Source organism: Pongo pygmaeus, chromosome 21, assembly GCF_028885625.2.
Source record: "Pongo pygmaeus isolate AG05252 chromosome 21, NHGRI_mPonPyg2-v2.0_pri, whole genome shotgun sequence".
Lineage (NCBI taxonomy): Eukaryota > Metazoa > Chordata > Mammalia > Primates > Hominidae > Pongo > Pongo pygmaeus.
In genome coordinates this window covers 33,872,455-33,878,460 of record NC_072394.2, presented here as the reverse complement: position 1 = coordinate 33,878,460, position 6,006 = coordinate 33,872,455, and positions in this window count along the sequence as shown.

Below are 6,006 nucleotides of genomic sequence, written 5' to 3'. Positions count from 1 at the left end.
TCAGAAGTGCTTTTTTGGAGGACAGGTTCTACTCAAGCCAAACCAATCATTGAATGGTTGAGATGATGATATATAAGTATCCTTTAGAAAGTACCAATTGCTTTATTCATACCACCTCATTGAATTCCCACAGTTATATATTATTATCTCCTTCCTTCCTTCCTTCCTTCCTTCCTTCCTTCCTTCCTTCCTTCTTTCCTTCTTTCCTTCCTTCCTCCCTCCCTCCCTCCCTCTCTCTCTCTCTCCTCTCTCTCATTTCTTTTTTAACACAGGTCCTCACTCTGTTGCCCAGGCTGGAGCACAGTGGAGATCATATAGCTTACTGCAGCCTCACACTCCTGGGCTCAAGCAATCTGCCTCAGCCTCTGAGGAACTAGGACTATAAGTGTATGCCTCCATACCTGGCTAATATGTTTTTGGTTTGTTTGTTTGTTTGTTTTGTAGAGATGGTGTCTTGCTAAAAACAAAAACAAAAAACAAAAACCAAACAAACAAAAAAACATGGGGTCTTGCTATGTTTCCCAGGCTGAACTTCTGGGCTCAAGTGATCCTCCTGCCTTGGCCTCCCAAGTTGCTGGGATCACAGGTGTGAGCTGCCACAGCCGGCCTATCTTTGCCTTTTCTGTAAGGTAACTAAGACTCTATAAGGCAACTAAGAAAGTTGCCCAGGTCATAAACCTAGGAAGTGGTGGAGCTGGAACTCTGTCCTGATCCTCTGCCACCTGATTTTGTCTCCCAGAGTCAGTCTTTTTTTGGAGACAGTTTTGCTCTGTTGCCCAGGCTGGAATGCAGTGGTGCAATCATGGCTCACTGCAGCCCTGAACTCCCAGGCTCAAGCAGTCCTCCCACCTCAGCCTTCCCAGTAGCTGGGACTGTAGGCGTGCACCACCATGCCTGGCTAAATTTTGTATTTTTTGTAGACACAGAGTCTTGCTATGTTGCCCAGGCTGGTCTTGAACTCCTGGCCTCAAGCAATCCTCCTGCCTCGGCCTCCCAAAGTGTTGGGATTACAGGCATGAGCCACTGTGCCAGACTCCAGAGTCATTCTTATTTGTACTTTAAAAATAACATTTTTTATTCTAATTGTAAAAGTAACACATGTTCATTGGAAAACATGTAAACAGAGAAGCACAAATAAGAAAACTAAAATCATTAGTATTTTCACTATACAGAAATACCCAGAAATAGGCCGGCTGTGGTGGCTCACTTGTATAATCCCAGCACTTTGGGAGGCCGAGGCAAGAGGCTCACTTGAGGTCAGGAGTTCAAGACCAGCCTGGTCAACATGGCAAAATCCTGCCTCTACTAAAAATACAAAAATTAGCTAGCATGGTGGCGCACGCCTGTAATCCCAGCTACTTGGGAGGCTGAGGCGGGAGAATCACTTGAACCCGGGAGGTGGCGGTTGCAGTGAGCTGAGATCACACCACTGCACTCCAGCCTGGGCAACAGAACAAGACTCTGTCTCAAAAAAAAAAAAAAAAAAAAAAAAAAAAGAAATACCCAGAAATAAAGAAAAATGTAAAATGTGACAAAAATAAAATGGAATCAAGCTGTAGATATTTTGTGCTCTGGTTTTTTAACTGATCAATATATCATAAAAATTTATGTATGTGCTTAGTCTTCCAAAACAATATTTTTAACACTAAAATTCCTCCTGAAAAATTTTAAGTCACTTCTAGTTTTTATAACTTGAGTAGCGTGTTTAAAATACGTATGGAGGCCAGGCACGGTGGCTCATGCCTGTAATCCCAGCACTTTAGGAGGCTGAGGTGGATGGATTGCTTGAGGTCAGGAGTTCAAGACCAGCCTGGCCAACATGGTGAAACCATGTCTCTGCTAAAAATATGAAAAATAGCCGGGCATGGTGGTGCATGCTTGTAATCCCAGCTACTCGGGAGGCTGAGGCAGGAGAATCGCTTGAACCTGGGAGGTGGAGGTTTCAGTGAGCCGAGATTGTGCCACTGCACTCCAGCCTGGGTGACAGAGTGAGACTCCATGTCAAAAAAAAAAAAAATAATAATAATAATAATAAAACAAAATAAATAAAATAAGTGTCGAAAACTAAGAAAGTATAGTATAGATAAGCCTCAAAATATTCACCTGTCTTTCATAATTCCTGTTAGTATTTTGATATATATATATTCTTATATATATTTCTTTAAGGCATTTTCACACGCATCAGAGACTCTTCTATGAGAGGGGCTTCTCCTGCTGATCAGGTGGACACATTTGGGGTCACAGGGAAGGAAAAGAACAAGGAAGTTACAACAATGGATGGATACTGTAGGTAGTTCAGGGTAGAACTGGGTGTCTGACTTCTACCCCCACTCCCTTCTTTCAATGGCAGAGTGTTCAGTGGAATTGCTTATTATTATGCTAGGGCTAGGTTTAAGTCTGAGAGCCAGGTGACAATCGCACATGACTTAAATTATCCTTGAAAACTGCTCAGGAAGGCACCTTTTTGGAGACTGACAGACACAGCAAGTTTTCCTCCATTGATGGAACATATCACATTTCTCTGGCCGTGCATTAAAGGAAGCGGTTGGTTATGTTTAGGCACCTTTTTTTTTGGAGAAAAATAAATATCTTTCCACAGTGGAATCACACAATGCAATGTGATGTCTTCACTGCCAGAAGCTTTCCCTGCCCAGGAAATAATCCAATTCCCATCTCCCACTCATTCAGGCACTGGCTCAAGGAGGGATTTTTCTGGCTTATTTGGACTCTTATTGCACATATTTGCAAAACATATCTGACAAAAGACTCATATCCACAATATACAAATTACTGTTACAAATCAATAAGAAAAGAGAAAACTCAATAACAGAATGGGCAAATATTTAAATGACATTTTACAAATAAAAATACATAAGCGGCCAATAAGTCTGTGAAAAGATGTTCAATATCATTAGTAATCAGGAGAATTCAAATTAAGATCACAATGAGATACCATACACACTCACCAGAATAATTAAAGTAAAAAAGACTGACTATAGCAAGGCTGGAGAGGATATGGAGCACTGGAATGCTGATACATTGCTGGTGGGACTGTAACATGGACAACCACTCTGCAACTGGAAAAACAGGTGCAGAGTTACTTATAAAATTAAATCGACATGTTGGCTGTGCACTGTGGCTCATGCCTGTAATCCTAGCACTCTGGGGGCAGACATGGGCAGATCACCTGAAGTCAGGCGTTCGAGACCAGCCTGGCCAACATGGCAAAACCCTGTCTCTACTAAAACAATACAAAAATTAGCTGGGCGTGGTGGCGCATGCCTCTAATTCCAGCTACTTGGGAGCCCAAGGCTGGAGAATTTGCTTGAACCCAGGAGGTGGAGGTTGCAGTGAGTCGAGATGGCACCACTGCACTCCAGCCTGGGTGACAGAGTGAGACTCCGTCTCAAACAAACAAACAAACAAACAAAATTAAATAGACATATGTCTATACAAAGACGTCTCTATCCATGTTTGTAGCAACTTTATTTGTAATAACCCATAAATGGAAACAGCCCAAATGTTGAGCAGGTAAATGGACAAGTTGAGTTATATCCATGCAATATGATACTCAATAAATAGCAATAATTTACCAATACACACAACCATAAACTGATTTCAAAAACACTATGTTAAGTGAAAGAAGCCAGACACAAAGAAATACATGCTGAGTTAATTTCATTTATATGATTTTTCAGAAAGGCAAAACAAAGTTGACTTAAAAAGTAAGAAAAAAAGAAAAAAACCCACCCCAAGTCTTATTTTCTTTAAATTTCTTTTTTTCTGAGCACATGTAGTTGAATCTGGGTAAACTATCTGTGCTTATGATGCAGCTCCATTTGTGTCATAAAGAGCTGGATGATCCAGGAGACAAGCATGATGTTTTCAGGACTCTCTTAATGGCTAGATCAATGACTCTCAAGAGGAGATACTACCCTCTAGCGGTTATTTTTGGAATTTGCTGTTTTTTTTGTTTTGTTTTGTTTTGTTTTTTTGTCTCCCTCTGCTGCCCAGGCTGGAGTGCAGTGGCACAATCTCGGTTAACTGCAAGCTCCGCCTCCCGGGTTCAAGCCATTCTCCTACCTCAGCCTCCCGAGTGGCTGGGATTAAAGGCGTGAGCCACCACGCCCGGTTTTTTTTTTTTTTTTTTTTAGTAGAGACGGGGTTTCACCGTGTTGGTCATGCTGGTCTCGAACTCCTGGGGTCAAGTGATCCGCCCCCCTCGCCCTCCCAAAGTGCTGGGATTACAGGCCTGAGCCACCGCGCCCGGCCAAGACACAATTTTTAATGATATATCTCCAACATTTTGTACGTGTTCATTAATTTTGCTCCTTTCCTCCTAATTTGAACCCAGTAGACTGACTTAAGTCCAGTGAGCCCTTGGCTGAAACTAAGGTCTCCCTGATTTGGGCATGCTCAATGATTTCCATCATTGTTGCAACTGAAAATCAACTGTTGATGATTTTCACCTACGCGCCACTAGCATCAGCACTCTATTTTTCTGTTTTTCATTAATTCAATTTATATTTATTGAATACCTTTTATGTGCGGGGCATTATTCTAAGTATGGAGGACTCAGCAGTGGGCAAAACAGATAAATCCCTACCTGTATGGAGCTTACATTCTAGGAATAAACCCAATTTTGACTTTGGTCTCAGTATCCAGCCTTAGCTTCACCCTTTGGAAGGATAAATTGCCAGATACCTACTTCAGAGTCACTTGTGGCACCATGAACTTGTGTGTGTTCAATGATTTAATAATTGCATGGTAAACCAGCATGTCCAATAAGCATAATACCTTTGGAACATAGCATTTGGATTTATCGTTTACATATGAATATTCATTTTCACATATAGTAAACACTTTAGATGTAACTTGGAATGAAATTTCATGCACTTTACATGTTTAAATTCATTAGCCATTTGAGATAGAAGTATATATTTATTACTGTAGGAATAAAATGTTGCAACAGTTAAAGATGATTGTGAAAGCTATCAATGTTAGAAAAATAATGAAGAACTTTCAACAATTCAACTTAGGAGAAAATATGAGTTAATTTAAATATTGAGAGCTAAAATTTGTTAGCTTGATAACCTTCAGAATGTTATATCCAATCAATATTTTTAATATTTTGAATATTAACACTAGGCAAAATAATGGAGATTATATTATAGTTCAAATTTTTGTTAAAATACCATTCATCGCATTAAAAAAAACTATTAGAGGCCAGATGTGGTGGCTCACGCCTGTAATCCCAGCACTTTGGGAGGCTGAGGTGGGTGGATTGCCCAGCCTAGGCAACATGGTGAAACCCTGTCTCTACAAAAAATATGAAACTTAGTCAGGAGAGGTGGTGTGTGCCTGTAGCGCCAGCTACTTGGGAGGCTGAGGTGGGAAGATCGTTTGAACCTGGGAGGTTGAGGCTGCTGTGAACTGAGATGGTGCCACTGCACTCCAGCCTGCGTGACAAAGTGAGACCCTGTCTCAAAAAAAAAAAAAAAAGTACTTGACTTTAGTTGTTCTTTAGTTATTTAATTCCATTTAGGACATAAGCTTTTTAGGAAAAAATTATGGTTGAGAATTTCTCACACCTTGTAAGGATGAATAAAAAGCTAAATGCAATTTTGTCACCTCAAAATTTCACAGGTAGGAAAGACTCCAAAATCATGTACCATGACATCGATAAGTCACCTTCAATTTATACATACTGTTGGGTATAAAGACAATGAAGAACAGAGGAAAGTGTTAGGGAAAAGTGAGGTACCTTAGGCATATTTTATTCTCACTAATTTTCAAAATCACAGATTTTATGATGGCTAAAAAATTAAACAATAAAGTTTGCCAAATTTTTTGCTGTAAACTACCACCCGGTTTCAGTAGTTGAAGATAGAATATTTTTGACATTTTTTCAAGCTGCAAATTCTGAATTTGTTTCTAAATTCAAAAGTTCTTTTTAGGAAGTATGTTTCTGAAATTAATTTTCTTTTAAATTATTTTTATTTTTAA